Here is an 18,289-nt window from a genome sequence, read left to right on the forward strand (position 1 = left end):
GTCACCTTATGGCTACCATGGGTGCTCCAGAGAGGAGGTTGCTAAAGCCTCCTCAGTTGAAGGAGCCTCTTGCTAGGGAAGAGGCACTAGCGGGCATGACTGTTCTAATGCGATTGTGACAGATTCCAGAGGTTTTTGTTATAGAGTCCCCAATCAAGGAGGGGCTTATTTGCAAGCAAAGCATACAGGGACTTAAGTAAAATTTGGAAGTGAGGGACATGTTGTCTTCAGAAGCCAAAATGGCTGAAAAGTTGTTGGACATTTTTTACGTTGTGCGTGCTAAAAGATCAACAGCTGTTCCTCAGTCACGGCAAGTATGAGCAATCCTTTATTTACCAGTAATGTTTGGAGGCTGAACAAAGTTCATAAGGCCTACAATGTATCCCTGTGCTTTGTGAGTTTCTCTGGGAGTGGTTGTATGTCCTGAATGAGTGTGCCAAATGAATGTCCCTGAAAGAGGATGCAATGAGTGCGATGTCATGCTTGTGCTCCTGGACTAAGTTGAGGGAAGTTAAGTCCTTGCTTGCAAAGACTGTGTTCAAAGGCCTTGTTGCAAAGACTTGTGTGGCAAAGACCGTGTTCAAGGGCTTGTTCAAAGCCCCATGGGCAGACAGGTGAGATGTACGGTATCTCTTCAGAGTTGAAAGAAAACTTCAGCTGACAGATTGTTGAAAGAACACTGAACAGAACATATTAGCCAAATCCAATAAGACATTTTGAGAGAGATTACCAGTTGCTGATTCGATAGAGCAGGTAATTTCAGTACTTTGTACCGAGGTTTCAATGGGATCCACGGCATTAAGGTTGCAGTAATCTATATGAGGAGCCACGTTGTTCTTTCTGTGTTTCAGAACAGGCTAAACTGGACTGAGTGAAGAAGCAATGAGGATAATTAGCTTTAAAAAAAAAAGAAATAGGTCTTGAATGGTGGGTTTTAATCCTTGAAATCTCTGTTTTAATTTACATTGGGCCATAACATGTTGACTGGGGGAATATCTATGGGGTCCTATTTTATCCAGACAACTTGAAAATTCCAAAGACCAATTTAATTTTAACTTGCTACTCACTGGGTAACAGTAATGCCCCTTCTGAGATATTTCAGTGTAATGGATTCTGTGGTCATGCAGAATTTAGGCAAGACAGTAGTCTTGATGGTAAAGCTGGGGCACATCTATTTGTACTTTTATATTTTATAAGTCTTTTAAGAGTACAGGGAAAGCCTTGCTTAATATGTGGAATGTCCAGGTATGTCTGTAATTTGAGCCCAGACCGTAAAGATTAAAACCATGAAGATTTGCCAGTGGATACATTTTGCAGATATTAAAGCTAATTCAGATCCACAGTTGTTGAGTGCTTGCTTCAGCGAGCACTGTATCATTAAAATTGGGATGGTACAGAGAAGATTAGCATGACCCCTGCACACAGATGACACGCAAATTCATGAAGCCTTCCATATTAAAAAAATAAAAATAAAAAATAAAAGCAAAGCTGTTGAGACACAAAAGTCAATCAGTGGCCCTTTATGTTTTGTTATTTAATTATTTCAGTAAATTTTGGATTGGGTCAAATTGTGGACCTCTGTTTCAGGTATTTTTGTTGTTTCCTTCTCTGTACCCAGGTTTCTATTTTTCTCGTATCCTTCCTTTTTTTTCTTTTTTAATTGTTGTTATTGAATATACTTCAGACAAATTCCTCTCTACCTTTCTCATATTACATGAGCTTCTTTCTCCAGAGAGCCTCAAATTAGCGTCTCCATGGATTGTGGCCTCTCCCAAGGCAACGGCTGCTTATAGGATTGAAGCTGGGCTTTATCGGCTTTGAATTAACCTCTTCACTGTGCCACAGGGGTGACGAGTGCTTTTCTCTGTAATCCCAAGGATCAAGATCTTTGTTGTAACAGAAGCACAGATAGCAGCAGCAGAGGTATATTTGTGGGTCATGGGGAGCCTTGTGCTCTTAGATGTGCAGACCTCAGCATTCGAGATAATGACTCTATTTTCCTTCTTTCTCTCTATTTTTAAAAATTCATTAGTGACCGCTGTTTCATGGGTGACCAACTGATGTTCCTATATGCTACATAGAGTACAAGCCTTTGAGCCCTTTACAAAACAGAGACCAAAACTTGGTTGAGACACACAATGAACTTGGTAACAGGTGGAGACTCTTTTCCCCCACACCTATTGTCAACCAGTTTTATTCTAAACACAGGCTGATATTTCCAGGCTGAGATGCAGAACCCAAGGCCATGAAGGAGGGCCCCAAATTTGTATGACTGTCCCTCCAAAACCAAATATTGAAAATTCCAACCGAAGTCAGATAAATATGTAAGCACATTTCTATGGAACTCAACAAATGTAGTTCAGTGCAGCAAAACTCAAGCACAAGGTTGTCAGCCAGAAGTGGAGACATGTCACATACCATTCCTAATGGCTTCAGATCAGTCAGTGAAAACATTTATTATTTACACATGGGGCTATTTGGGGATAGGCTCCCATGCAGGTTCAAAAACTGCTTGAAAGAGCAAGGAAAGGAGGCCAACTCAGAGTTTTCATTGTGTTTAGGGCATGTGTGAGGGTGGGGGGTCCTACACATGGTCAGGAGCTTGTGTGGTTTAATCTCCCACAAGCGACAAATGGGGGAGCATCCAGGCTTTCTTCAGATTGCCCAGAAGGGGCCGAGGGAAGAACTTAAAGCCTGATAGATCAAGCAAGGCAAAAGAAATCACTAAGGTCTATTGGAGCTTAAAAACATTATCAATCAGACTGATCCAATTGACATGGGTAGAATACATCCCAACAGTAGAATATACTTCCTTCCATATTCACATGTAACATTCACATTCTAGGCTCCCCCAAAACCCTAACAAATTACGAAAGCTGGAAATCATATAAAGTATGACTTCAGATCGTAATGCAATTCAATTAGATAAACTAGACATCAGTCACAGAAAGATAGCTAGTAAATACAATTCTGCATGATATGTGGGTCAAAAGAGATGTTTGGGGGGAAATTAAAATATACTGAAATTAAATGAAAATGAAAACAGCTTATTACAATTTGTGGGATGCAGTACTCGGGAAATGTATAGCAATAAAAGCATGTATAAGAAAAAAAGAAAGATCTAAAATCAGTAACTGAAGCTTCTACCTTAAATAACTAGAGAAAGAAGGATTTAAGAATGAAACAAGTAGAAGGAAAATATAATTTAAAAAATAGATCCAAAAAACAAATAAATTGGAAACAGGAAAACAAAAGCCACGAAACTATTGACCTTTCTTTGCAAAGATCAATAAAATCGATAAGCACTTAGGCTGACCAAGGTGGGGAGGGGGGAAGACTTCTAGTACCAATCTTAGAAAGAGGAGTCATCACTATGACCTCATAGACACTAAAAGAAAAATAACATTATGAATGTCTATTCCCACAAATTTGATAACTTAGATGAATTTTGTTAATCCCTTTAAAGACACAACTATGAAAATTTATACAATCAAAATCAATAGTTTGAGTAGGCCAATATCAATTCTAGTAATTGAATCAATATTAATGACCTCCCCCAAAGAAAGCAACAAGGCTTAATTGTCACGGATGAATTTTACTGAGTGTTTAAAGAAGAAATAATGCCAAATTCTATGTGATCCTTTCCGGGAAAAGAAACAAACAAACAAACAAACAAAGCAGAGGGTAACTTTCTAATGCCTTTTATGGGGTATGCATTACTCTATTACCAAAACTGTATGAAGCCATTACAATGAAGAAAATAACAGATCAATGTCTGTAATGAACATGGATAAAAAATTCTCCACAAAATATTAGCAAATTGAATTCAACAATCCATAAAAAGATTTATACAATATATACAGTGTCAAGAAAGAATAAATAAGGAGGATTTATTTATTCAAGGCCCATTCAACATTCAAAAACTAACCAGTAAGATCAACTATGTCAAAAAACTAAAAGAGGAAAACTATTGGATCATACTGACTGGTAAAGAAAAGGGAAAAAAAAATCCAAAATTCGGGATCTAGACTTTCTGCATGACAACATGAGATATTCTGCAGATATGCTCCCAGTGAGACTGTTGGAAAGTATTTTAGAAAACAACCACCTATGATCTCTACCAATGGTCCAAAGGTCATGCAGCAAATGCAGAAACATTTATTCAAGAAAAGTTCCTAAAACTCTCTAGGAACGGGAACAGTCTATGTCATCTAGATCAAGATACACTCCCTCCCCCGACACCACTTCCAGCCCAATGTGACAGAAACTCCACTGCAAATGGATATAGCCTAGAACACAGAACTTCCCCCCTGATCTCTAGGGCAGAAGGCTGCCATGTCTTCCCAGGAGGCGCAGGACAACAGCAATTGTCATTCTGTCCCAGTCATTTCTTGCAGAGCCTAAATTCCAGGTGAGCGGAGCTGAGAGCTAAGGTCTCCCTTTTCTGCCCTCCTCCCGCTCATTGGATGCAGGCTCCCCTTTGAAGGTAGCACAAGCTTATTTGTAAAGCAGAGGCTCTGGGAGAGTCACTCTCTGCACTGGGAGGGGCAAGAAAGGAGCTTACAGAATCCCGAGCACCCACTGTGCTGAGTACCTGGCTCATGCATAGTGGGTTTCGATCAGAGACAAGCATGCCACTGTCCCTACCACGGGTTCTAGAGCTGTAACTCCAAGATTTGGCCCCGGAGCGGGGGGGGGGGGGGGGGGGGGGAGCAGGCCAAAGATTTTTCCAGAAGAACTGATTTCATTTGCAAGACTGCAAACTCAAGCCCAAGATGACATCAAAAACACTAGAGGTTGTAGCGAAAAGCAATTTAGGAAGAAATCAGTAGATATCTTAGAGATATAAGGTAAACCCAAAACTAGCTAGTTTAGCACAGAGAATCAAAGAGAAGCTGACGGAGAAGAACTGTCCCGAGGTCAGAACAAATCTTAAACACTGGCCTCAAAAACTGAGCTCTGATTTAGTTGGTTCATTGCATGGAACAAAATACGCCAGGGCATTCCTGAAAACAATAGAGTAATAAGCCTGCAAAACGGATGGAGCTTAATCGTTGCGTGTGTTCAGGAAAACAGAGAAGCAAAGAAACTCCTACAAATGCCACTGTCGTCTCAGGTTCACTGTGTGCAGTCCCAACGCTGCACCCTCCAAGAAGCAGCATCGGGGGCTCCACAAGGCGGGGAGGAACCAGACTTTATTAAAGCATGCAATCCAGTGACTGAACCAGCAAACGATTAACAACGACCGGTCTTGGAAGGTGGGGGTGGGGAGGGGAGAACAGTACCCAGAGCTGCCGCAATATATGATCTGGAAAGCCCAATCCCTTACAAAATACTGTGAGACGCACAGAGAAGGTGGGAAGTGCGACGCGCATCTGAGGGGGAAAGAAAGCGGCAGAAACTGCCCACGAGAACTACCAGATGGTGGCTGTAATAGACCAACATTCAGACTAGCCGTTATGAATATGTTCAAAGAAGTAAAAGAAACCATGTTTTAGAAAGGAAAGGGAAGTGTGATGACAGTGGCTCATCAAATAGAGAACATCAGAGGCGCCTGGATGGCTCAGTCAGTGGAACGTCCGACTTTGGCTCAGCTCATGATCTCGCAGTTTGTGGGTTCGAGCCCCGCATCAGGCTCTCTGCTGTGAGTGCAGACTGCGCCTCACATCCTCTGCCCCCCTCTCTGTCTGCCTCTCCCCAGCTTGCCCACTCTCTCTCTCTCTCAAAAATAAACAAACATTAAAAAAAATAGAGAGCATCAATAAAGAGAAAGAGATTTACATATGCATCTCCAAATGGAAAATCTACCATATCTGAAATTAAAATTCACTGAGGGAACCAACAGTAGATTTACGCTGGCAGAAATAGACATTAGCAAACTTGAAGACGGACTGACAGAGATGAGGAAATCTGAACAGGGATGAAAAAGAAGCAATAAAAATAAACAATCTCGGCAAAAAGCGGGGACCCGGGAATCCCACCAACCAACACAGCAACAATGAACATGAGTGCCAGTAAAGAGGAGACAGAAAGGAGCTGGCAAAACGCTCAAGGAAATAATGGCTAAAACCTTCCCAGCTTCGAGGAAAAACTGTACACATTGAAGAAGTTTGAAAGACTCCAAGTAGAAGAAACACAAAACGTTCCAAAACTTGTATCATAATAAAAATAATGAAAGCCGGTGACAAAGAGGGTATCTTGAAAGAAGCAAAAAGAAGAAGAACTTAGACGGAAGCTTCAGAAACACTAATAGTTTATGGCTCATCATAAATAATGGATGCAGAAAGCAGTGAGAAAACATATTCAAAGGGCTCAAAGGAAAAAAAAGAAAAAGAAACACAAACCTGGAGGTGAGAAGTCTATATTAGTTTTCTAGGGAAGCCCTAACAATGGACGGATGACCGAGCGGCTTACACAACGGAGATTTCTTTTCTCACAGTTCTAGAGGCCAGGAGTCCAAGATCAAGGCTCTGGCTGATTCCGTTTCTGGGGAAGGTTCACATTTTGGCTTATAGATGGTCCTCTTCTCAATAGGTTTTCGCATAAATGTTCCTTATTGCATGTATGAAAAGAAAAAAAAGCAAGAGAGAATTCTTCCTTTTCTGGCAACATAAGGTCAGAAGTCCTGTGGAATTAGGGCCCCGCTTTATGACCTCATTCAACCTTAACACCTCCTAAAGGCTTAGTCTCCAGAAACAGTCACATCAGAAGTTAAGGCTTTAACATATAAATTTGGGGGTATACGATGAAGTCCATAGCAAATCCTATCTTCGGCAAGCTGTATGTTAATAATAAAAGTAAAATAAAGACATTCCCATATAATAATTAATAATGATGTTGCAAGAAGCAGCCGCTTCCAAGAACTACTAAAGAGAGTTCTTCAGGCTGAAAGCAAGTAACCCAGACAGTAACTGGAAACTACATGAAGAAAAAGAGCACTGGTGAAAGTTATTTTGTAAATGTAAAAGACAGTATGAATGCATATTTCTTTGCTTTTGTTCTCTTAAGTGATTTGAAAGGCAATTGTATAAAACAATATATGTGTATAATTATATTGTTCAGCCTATATAGCACACAAAACCGTAATGTATTCGCCAATAATGGCACCAGGGACTGGGGTAGGAGCAAAGATCTAAGGAAATGGCTCCAATGGTAACTTGAAGCCAAAGGAAGAATGGATACAAACAGGAATAGAACTATGAAGACTGATATGAGAAAGGCTGTACATATATACTCGTTCGCCTTTCTTCTCTCACCTTTCTAAAAGACATAAAATTGCAAAAGTAATAATTATAACACTGTACTGTTGAGTTTGTGACATGTGTAGGGTGCAACGTAACTATACATATTATACATATTATCTCTTCCCAAAGTAAAGAAAGAGGAGTTGGGCCATATAGGAATAACCTTTCTGTATCTCATTGTAATTAGCTTCATATATAGTAAAAAGAATAAAGTAAATTTTGCTAAGTTAAAGTGTACATGATAAGCCCAAGAACACCCCCTAAAGAAAAGACTAACTCAATACAATATAGTGAAAAAAAATTTATGAAATTAAAAATGTTGCATAATTTTCAACTTAATGCAAAAGAAAGCAGTAAACAAGATGTAGAGAAAAAATACGATATGGCGCATATAGAAAACAAAAGGATAAATGACAGGTATATTTATCTATATTAGTAATATTAAATATGAATGGGATAAACAATCCAGTAAAATCAGAGATTGTCAGACTGAAAAGAAATAAGATCAAATTAAAAGGATGGAGAAAAATACATTTTATGCATATAAGAAAGCTGGAGTGACTGCACCAATATTAGACAAATAGACTTTCAAACAAAAACTCTAGATATAGAGGCAGAAATATAAGAGCCAAAACTCTAAAAATCTTAGGGGTAAAACTTTATGACCTTGTATTTGTCAACAGTTTTGGCTGTGGCATCAGAAGCACAACCAACACAAGTGATTGAAAATTATGGTGCTTAAAAAGATACTATCAAGAAAGTGCAAAGACGCCACGTAGAATGGGAGAAAGTATTTGCAAATCATATACTTGATAAATAATATGTGTCCGGAATATACAAAGAATTGTTACGACCCAATAATAAAAAAAAAACAAACAACAACAAAACAACAACGACAAGAAACTGATTAAAATGGACAAATGATTTCAATAGACATATCTCTAAAGAAGATACGAGTATAGCCAATAAGCACATGAGATGTGCAATATCATTGGTTAAGGAAATGCAAATCACTATCACAATGAGATACTTCACACCCAGAGTAGGATGGATGTCATCATAAAAATCAGATAACTATTGATGAGAATGTAGGGAAATTGGAACCCTCATAAATTGTTGATGGTAATATAAAATAATGCAGTCACTTAATAAAACTCTACAGGTTTCCCAGAAAATTTAAAAAAATAGCAATATACTCAATAAAAATATGTGTCCAAAACTTGCACACAGATGTTCATCACAGCACTATACTCGCTAATATGTGGAAAATAACTCTAAATGTCCATCAACTGATGAATCAATAAACAAAATATGGTATATCCATGCAATGGAACACTATTTGGCCCCCAAAATGAATAAATGATGAATATATGATACTACATGTATGAACTTTAAAACATAATGATAAGCAAACAAGCAAGTCACAAAATTCCACATATTTTTTGATTCTCTGTGTGAAATGTGGCAAATATATGCAAAAAAAAATCGATTACTGGTTTCTTAGGGCTAGGGCAAAAGAAGCATGTGAGGTAACAACTGAAGGGTATAGGTTTTATTTAAGAGGTGACGGAAAGGTCTTAAAGTTGACACGATGATGGCTACAAATACTGTGCATAAACTAAAAGTTGTTGAATTACACGCTTCAAATGGGTGAATATAGGTGGGATTTTTCCCAACTTGGAAAAATCCTACAACTAACATCTTGCTTAACGGTTTGAAACAGAGAGCAAGATTGGGAGCAATTATTCAACATTATGCCAAAAGCCTTCCCTGGTGCGAAACACAAGAAAAGTAAATGAAAAGTCTTCGGATTCAAAGAGAACATATACATCAGTCCTTACAGGCTGATAAAATTAACACAAAACTGTTGGCACTAATAGGAAAGTATAGCAAGATAGCGGAATATAAGGTTTCTTTACAAAACTTAATTGCTTTCCTGGTGATGAACAGTTGGATTCTGAAGTTTAAAAACATACTAGTTACAATAGGACACCAATAAAACTTATGTTTGAATCTAATAAAAAATGTATATGATATGCATGTAGAAAAGCACAAAACTCTGAGGCAATAAATTTAAAATGATCTAAATAACTAGAATGATTCCATGTTCTTGGGCTGGAAGATTCAAAATTGTTAAATGTCACATTTTCTTGAGAACTCGATCTATAGATTCGATGTGATACAAAGCCCTCACAAAACATTTTTAAATATGAATAAACATGCGGCACCTGGGTGGCTTAGTCAGTTAAGCCTCCGACTTGGGCTCAGGTCATGATTTCATGGTTCATGAGTTCAAGCCCCGCGTTGGCCTCTGTGCTGACAGCGCAGAGCCTGGATCCTGCTTTGGATTCTGTGTCTCCCTCTCTCTCTTCCCCTCCCCTACTCACACTCTGTCTCTCTCTCTCTCAAAGGTAAATAAACATTTAAAAAAATTAATAAATATGAATAAACTGATTCCAAATGTATGGAAAGGCAAAGGCTTAGAATAGCCAACACAAAACTAAAGAAAAACAGCTCAAGGACTGATACAACCTGAATTTCATATTTATCATAAAGATATACTTATCAAGACAATGTAGTGTTTGGGAAAGAAGAGACACAGATCAAAGAAAAGAGACAACCAGAATTAAACCCACACAAATGTATTCAACTGATTTCAAAAAAAGAAACAAAGGCTATTCAATGGATCACTATATAATCCCCATTCCAAAGTGAACTGAGACATAGAGCTTAGCTCCTTCAGAAAAATTAATTCAAAATGGAGCATAGACCTGAATGCAAAGTGCAAAACACAAAACTTCTGGAAGACACCAGAAGAGAAAATCTACGAGGTTTGGGGGGTTTGTAATGAGTTCTTAGATACAACACTAATTACAATTTCCACGATAGATACAAAGGAAAATTTATCTAGAGAGACACATATATGACTTAATTTTTTGTAGAACAGTTTCAGGCTACACCAGAACAGAGAAGATCCAGAGATTTCTCATATACCCACTGTCCCCTCACATGTATAGACTCCCTCATAATCAACACCCCCGCCGGGGTCGTATGTTTGTTACAATTGATAACTACACTGACACACCATCATCACCAAAAGTCCATGGTTTACCTTTGGGTTCACTCTAAGTGTTGTATGTACATTCTCTGGATTTGGACAAAACTATAATGACATGTATCAATCATAATATGATACAGACTATTTTCACTATCCTGAAAATCCCCTAAAAAATAATTTTGAGTCTTCCAATTATCCATATTGATTCAAGTAAATGATAAATTAAGTAAACGGGAAAAGGAGACAAATTTCTACAGAAGAATTCCAAATAATTGAAATTATTAGAATATTAGAATATAATAATTGGAATTATTGTAGATACTTCAAGACCATGGAGCAGCTCCTCGATCCTTCCCATTCCTTAAGTGGAGGCTGCACCTAGTGACTTCCTTCCAAAAAGTCCAGTAGGAAGAATGATAAAAAAATAGTCATTTTGTAATGGAGAAATTTGACAAATACTTCTTCAGCCAGGTGATCACGGTTAACCTTAGCAGGGATAACTCATGATAATAGGATGTACCCTTCACATAATGTAATGATACCAGTACTTAATTTCTGTAATTTTTCCTCCCAAAACATATAACTCCAGTATATATAATCCTGAAAAAAAATTGGACAGATCTTCACTAAAGGACATACTGTATCAATATATTATAAATATTATGTATAAAATGTACAAAATAAACAAAAATATATATACACATTTTTTGAGCGACGAATTTCATACATATACTCAATTACAAGGAGACCCACGCTATCACGGTCCTCCAGAGTTTGAAATATGCTAATTTTGAGAAGTTTGAATCCAAATCAGTCTACACTTGCCTCAAGATAATGTATAACTCTAAAAATCCACCATACATTTAAAAATTTTTTATTTTTCACACAAAAGTAGTATTTTCAGGCTCACTGACCAAGGTTGTTAGATTTTTGTTTTGGGTTTTTTAAAACAAGAGGCAAGAGGCAGCTTTATTGGGAGGAAAGCTGGGGTGAGCTGGGGGTGGGACACTGGAAGGGCAGGGAGAATTCTGTCCCGGAGGCAGGGAAGAGGGGGCGTGTGGAGCCACACTTCCAGATCAGATTGAAACTCGCCTCGTCGTGGGTACCTGTCACGACGATGGCCAGAGTGAATGTGGCCTTCAGTGGCCACTGAAGGGCCACGTGCCAATTGTCCAAGGGTAGCTATTGAGCTTTAGGGGACTTGAAGGCCCAGGTATTCCATTTGGTCTTGGCGCTCCGACAGCTGCACCGGCACCTGAAGCTCCACCTGGTGACAGCACAGAACCAGCTGGAAATCACCTGCGTAGGCATCCGCCCTGAGCGCGAGGCGCGCGTGGTCGGGGCGCCCCGACACATCATGTGCCCCTGGGTGGTGAAGTGCTACACGCTGTGTGCATAAATCAGCACCAGGCAGCGCGAAGGCAGCAAAGTGAATGTGAGTGAGAGGCCCATCCCCAGGCCCAACACAGAAAGCTGGGAGTCTCAAGCTTCTGCACCCGCAGATGCCACAGGTTACTTACAGCCGGGCGACATGATCACTATGTGAACGGTGCCCACTGGAGATGTACAGAACACAGCCTCAGACATAGAAATGAGGGGCTCCGGGGTTTAAGGGCCCGACTTCAGCTCAGGTCGTGATCTCAACATGGGGCTCGGTGCTGACAGCTCAGAGCCTGGAGCCTGCTTTGGATTCTGTGTCTCCCTCTCTCTCTCTGCCCCTCCCCTGCTCTCTCTCTCTCTCAAAGATAAATAAACGTTAAAAAAATGTTTTTTAAATGAGGTGCCCCTGGGCAGAGAAAAATGGACTATGTTCAAAATAATGACTCCCCTCTTAACACTTAAATTGTTTTAAAGAACGTAAGATGATAGAGAAGTAGAAAGAATGTGAATTGTAAGATGCATTTTAATATAATAACATGCCCTAGAGAGTTGGGGCTTCCTGAATAATTCAGGGAAGAGCCTAATGGACCCTCTTCTTGGCAAACAACCATTAAATTGGTGAAAACTATGAAAAATAATTGCAATCTTTGGAAATTATCCTAAGAGCATACAGCTAATGGATAGATATTCATTCCATTAAAACTAGTAAGTATAAAGAACCAAGACAGGGGCGCCTGGGTGGCTCAGTCGGTTGAGCGTCCGACTTCGGCTCAGGTCATGATCTCACGGTCCGCGAGTTCGAGCCCCGCGTCGGGCTCTGTGCTGACAGCTCAGAGCCTGGAGCCCGTTTCAGATTCTGTGTCTCCCTCTCTCTCTGCCCCTCCCCTGCTCTCTCTCTCTCTCAAAGATAAATAAACGTTAAAAAAATGTTTTTTTTAAATGAGGTGCCCCTGGGCAGAGAAAAATGGACTATGTTCAAAATAATGACTCCCCTCTTAACACTTAAATTGTTTTAAAGAACGTAAGATGATAGAGAAGTAGAAAGAATGTGAATTGTAAGATGCATTTTAATATAATAACATGCCCTAGAGAGTTGGGGCTCCCTGAATAATTCAGGGAAGAGCCTAATGGACCCTCTTCTTGGCAAACAACCATTAAATTGGTGAAAACTATGAAAAATAATTGCAGTCTTTGGAAATTATCCTAAGAGCATACAGCTAATGGATAGATATTCATTCCATTAAAACTAGTAAGTATCTATAAAGAACCAAGACTGCGTCTGCATTTGAGCCATGCACACCTCTCTTAACTCCAAGTTCTGTGTTACAGAAACTCTATGACCCTCACCCCTAGGAGGGTTGGGTCCCTGGCATTTCTCATTCTTCTTGACCCTGTGTTGCAGAAGCTGTCCTCTGGTTGGGTGCAGTCAAAGAGAGTGAGGCACCATTGCCCATCTAGGCCCTGCCTGTCGGATGCACGCTCTACCCCAGGTGTGCCCAGCTTGCGGTAAGTTCTAGGTCAAGGTCCTCAATCTTCCTTACTTTAGCCCATTTGAACTATGGCTAGAAAGGGGACCTGTTCGCAACCTCTGACCACACACTGCCTCAACAATAAGCTATCTAGACTCTGCAATTTCACTTCTAGGCTAAAAAGAAATGAAAACACAAATCTTTGCAAAAACTTGTATAAATTATTCATAGCAGCATTATTCCTAATAGTTAAAAAAATGGAAGCGACCAAAATGTCTATCAGGTGATGAGTGGATAAGCAAAATATGGCATAGCCACACAATAGAATGTTATTTGGCAAGAAAAGTAAGTGATGTGCTGCTAGATGCTGCAACATGGGTGAACTCTGAGACCATCCAAAGTGAAAGAATCTGGTTACAAAAGAACACATAGCATAAGATTTCATTCACGTAAAATGTCCAGAGAAACCAAATCTTTAGAGGTACAAGGTAGATTCTGGTTGGCTAGGCCTGGGACCCAGGGGTCAATTTAATTTGCCAATTAACAAAAAAATGTGTCGAATTTTCCAATATACAAACATGGCTGTGTGAGAGGTCAAGGCTTTATTTTTCCATGTTTGCATTTTTCCCTCTTCTTTTTTTTCTTTTGCATAATAACAGTTTAACACTGAGTTTTGCATCTTATCTTTATAATCCCTAAATCCCTATGCAATATCATGCTTTATCCTGTGTAATGTAGATTCTTAAGTAAGCTCTCCTTTTAAGATGTTTATTTAAATCCAGTTACAGTAAACTTTAATAGATGCTCAATTTTTTTCTTCATTCAATTAAAATCTTATTGCGTTCAATACAACTAAATGGCCTAAATAAATGTCAGGGCCCAGAAATCTTATTAAATAGAGATTTCATTTTAATCTTTAGAAAATACAATATCCAGCCATTCTATAAGATTGTTCTTATTTTTATCAGGCTCTAGTTCCTGGTTTACATTACAAAAATAAGTTTTTGTTTGGTTTTCGAAATATAAGATATTAGAATGTTAAATACATTCTCCAATAACAATTATCTCTAAGAAGGTCACCCAATCTACCTTTTTTAACTTAAGCATATTTTAAAACTTGTGACATTTTACCCCATTTTTTTAAGTCCTCATATCACATATTATATAACCAGTACTCCCTTGATAACACTTATATTGATTCCAGTGTTCTATTCCAAATGATACTTTGAGACATATTCTTGGAATTAAGTATATTTAAATGCAGTGCTTATAATTGTTTTTTTTATAAAGAAAAGGCTTTTTTTCTACTGAGCCTTACGTCTAGTCAGGTGAAGTAAAGATAGCGTTGCACATGAGGTCTTCCAAGGAACCATCCGCCAGGTCAAATGATTAGAGTCATTTGCAAATGAGGCTTTGAAGGAGCTCCAACCACATCCTGTCTCCTGGGATGGCTGCCCATGGCTAGCTTTCGCTTCCAGGATGCTGGTGTTAACATGGAACTGTAGGGGAAGAAAAATTTTGTCTTCTACTTTTCTAGATTCTGTGGCTGGTCTAAGAATTAAATTGACTTAACACAGATTAACAGGAGAAGAAAAATTATTTTAATTACTTAGATACGCATGGGATTCTCACAAAAATATGAAGCTCAAAAGATGGCCAGAAGATTGAAGTTCATATGCCATCCTGAGCTAAGGAATGGGATAGTGCTCTGGGACTTCGGGGTGGAGGGAAGGCAATTAATTCCTAGGAAAATGAGAGGAGGAAATGTAGGTTGTTGTCATGCAGATACATCTCTCAGGCAAAACAGTGATCTCTGACAGTAGCTCTCATCCTATAAGCCCTCTTTCTAAGGGAAATTCACAAATGGAAGTTTCACTTACAAATAGGGCAAAGTCTACTCTGTTTTCCGAGTGTCTCTTCTGTCTGCCGTTTCTCAAAGTAATTGACTCAAAGTATTCCTTATGCCAAAGAGGCATTTGTGGAGTGGCATATTCGATCACCCTTCCCTGGGCTCTTGGTTTTCAAATCTGGAGGTGGGGACAGGGATTAACTGTCGCAGATTTTGGGTCTGGAGGCTTCTTTTGTCCAGCAAGAGAGCGAACACAGAATGAAATACGAGAGAGGCTAATGTCTGGGAGGAGACAAGAGCCTTGAGTAAGGGTCGGTCATCGCTCCATTTTTATTAGGATCAGGAGGCTTACGAATGTGGTGGACAAGCAGAAAGAGACAACGAAACAGTGATCATTAACTCAAATGTGTGGGAGAAAGGGAGTTTCGAAGGTAAGCAGTGTTAGGGATCAATAAAAAAAAAAAATCTTGGTTCTGAGCAGATGGCTGTTTATGGCAGGCACCCAGGTACCAGGCACTATGTCTGTTTATCTTTACTTGCCTAGGGTATAAGACAGATAAAGCATGCTACCTCAGGGTCAACAGGTCACCTTTCTTTTGCTAATTAGCTCCAGGCAATTTCACCCTGCTGCTGCCTTCTATCTATCTATCTATCCCTCTGTTTACCTGTTTACCTATTCTGGAAGCTTTTGTCCTTTGGAAGCAGCTCTACACCTTTGTTCTATGCTGGGGGCACTTTCACCCTGTTTACCTATTCTGGAAACTTCCATCCTAAGCCTTATTAACCCATTGGTGCAAGCTCGCGGAATTCCTAAACTTATTCCCCACAATCGATGAAGTTAAAAAGCCACAAAACTTACTGTTCTCACCAAGATTCAGCTGTTTTTCCTGAAAAAAATGCTCAAAAATTTGGGATTAATTTTCAGATTCTGAAAATGTTGATTCTGACAATTTTGCCATTTTTTTTTTTTTGTTCTTGCTGTGGCTTTTATGGAGGAGAGGATTTTCAAAGTTATTACCATGCCATTTTCACTGACATCTGAGAACAAATTGATTTTTATATTGATTTTGTATTCTGTGCTCTCACTAAATTCACTGTTATTTTTAATAGCTATTTTGTAGTTTTCTTAGCATTCTCTATATTGATGATCATTCCATCTTCAACTAATGACACTTACACTTTATTTCTATCTAATCTGTCATCCTTGATGTCTCTTTTTTGTACTATTACACTGATTAGGACCTCCAGTATACTGTCGAATGGAGGTGACAAGAGACAACATCCTGATTTTTCCCAGTTTTAGGAAGAAAGCATTCAGTCATCCACCATTAAGTATGTTCCTAACTATAGTTTTTCATAATTGCTGTTTATCAAGTTAATAAATATCCTTTTGTTAAATTAATTAAACAAGGAGGCGATTAGACTGAGATGACTCTAGGGCCTTAGTAGTCGGCTTAAGCAAACCAACACCTAAGCTTGAAATGCCTCAAGGTTAAGATTTCAAACCTGAAGGACAATCAATCACAAACAGCCCACTAGGCTTTCAGAAATAAGACAGCTGTTTACAAAGCCAGTCAAATAATTTCCTTGCTTTGCTTCCACATCCTCTCTTAGTCATTCACTTGCTCCTGTGGGTAGCGGGTTCCTGGTCACTTCCAATTTGGTGCTGCCCAGATGGAATCACTTTTGGCTTAGATAAACCTAAAAGTTTTAATGTGCCTCAGTTTATCTTTCAACCGTTCTCATTATACCTGGTTTGCTTAGTTTCATTTTTATTACTGATGGCCATTAAATTTTGCCAAAAAATGTGTCCCATATGTATCAGGTCAGGGGTCAGCAAAATTTATCTGTAAGAGATCAGAGAGAAAATATTTTAGTATTTCTAGGCTGTACAGTCTCTTTGTGACCGCTCAAGACCGCTATTACAGCACAAAAGCAGCAAAGAAAATAATAAATAAATGAATGTGCCGTGGGTAAGACATGTATGTATGTAAGTATGTATGTATGTATTGAGAGAGTAGGGAAGAGGGAATAGAGGAGAGAGAGACAGAAAGAGAAAGAAAGAGAAAGAGAGAGAGAGAGAGAGAGAGAGAGAGAGAGAGAATTTCAAGCTCAGCACAGAGCCTGACACCGGGCTCCATCCCATGACCCTGGGATCATGACCTGAGCTGAAATCAAGAGTTGGGCACTCAACCCACTGAGCCACCCAGCCTGGGATAAGTTCATTTGCAAAAGAAACTGGTGAGCTGAATTTAGCCCACACTTTAGCTGGCCAGCCCAACTAAAATATCGTTATGTTTTTATTTTTTTCCCTTTGAGCCTGTTATATTAATAGGTGACTTTCATTCATTTCCTTTCAAATGTTCTATCAATCTTCTATTCTTGGGATAGAATCCACTTGGTCATGATATATCATTATGATTTGATCATTGTTAGATTTTATCTAACACTCTACTTGAGTATTTTGTATCATGACAGAGTTTCTGCCTTCCCATTTTGTTTTTCTATCTCCTTTTTTCCACTGTAACAGGTCTAGGGGCAGAAAACTTTTCTCTTCTTCCCTTCTCGGTTCTTTGACTGCTCTAATAGTTAAATTGACATAGAACAGATTAACAGGAGAAAAACAAATTTAACTCCATACATATGGGAGCCCCATAAAAAATATGATTCTCAAAGAAGTAACCAAAACAGACAGCTTTTATTCCTTTTCGACAAAGAAAAAAATAAATTTGTGAAGAATTGACAAGACAAAGGGATTGGAGCTTGAGGCAGTAAATTGGTGAAGAAGTAACAAGGTTTTATTAATACCACCTCCTTGGCCCTAAATTCCCTCTTTGGTGATAAGGATGCCTTATATTCTGCTGTACAGGAGGGTACCTTTCACATGGAAGATGTATTTCCTGCTTTCAAGGGCACAAAGGAAGGTCAGAGTGTTACTTGAAACTGGGTTCACCTCTTAGTAGATGTCAAGCCAGAAGGTACAACCAAGCCAAAGAGTAGGAAAAGGAAGGATTTTACCTGCAACTAGGAGAGGAAACACCAGGGATATTTCCCAAAGCACTGTCCCCCTCCAAACAACAAAATTGGGTCAGTTTCAAGCTAAGGGTTCATGCAAATCCATGGAGGGGCTTGGCAGGGGAGAGTGCATTGTAGAATTGGGGCCTAAGTCACTTAGGTGGTCAAAATCCAGGTCCTGGTTGATTGATGTCACAGGGCCTGCAAGGGTCCACACCAACAGCTCTCTGGATCTAGATAGTCTGGGGTTTGAGTTGTCAGAAGGGCTCAAATC

General features: G+C 39.2%; 1 non-coding gene across 1 annotated transcript; it reads left to right on the forward strand.

The window, feature by feature from the left end:
• Positions 1-1,352: 1,352 nt before the first annotated feature.
• Positions 1,353-1,460, forward strand: LOC131495203 (U6 spliceosomal RNA). The gene has a single exon (XR_009253833.1). It is a non-coding gene; the product is annotated as a U6 spliceosomal RNA (small nuclear RNA).
• Positions 1,461-18,289: the final 16,829 nt, after the last annotated feature.

Source organism: Neofelis nebulosa, chromosome 14 (assembly GCF_028018385.1).
Source record: "Neofelis nebulosa isolate mNeoNeb1 chromosome 14, mNeoNeb1.pri, whole genome shotgun sequence".
NCBI classification, from domain to species: Eukaryota; Metazoa; Chordata; class Mammalia; order Carnivora; family Felidae; genus Neofelis; species Neofelis nebulosa.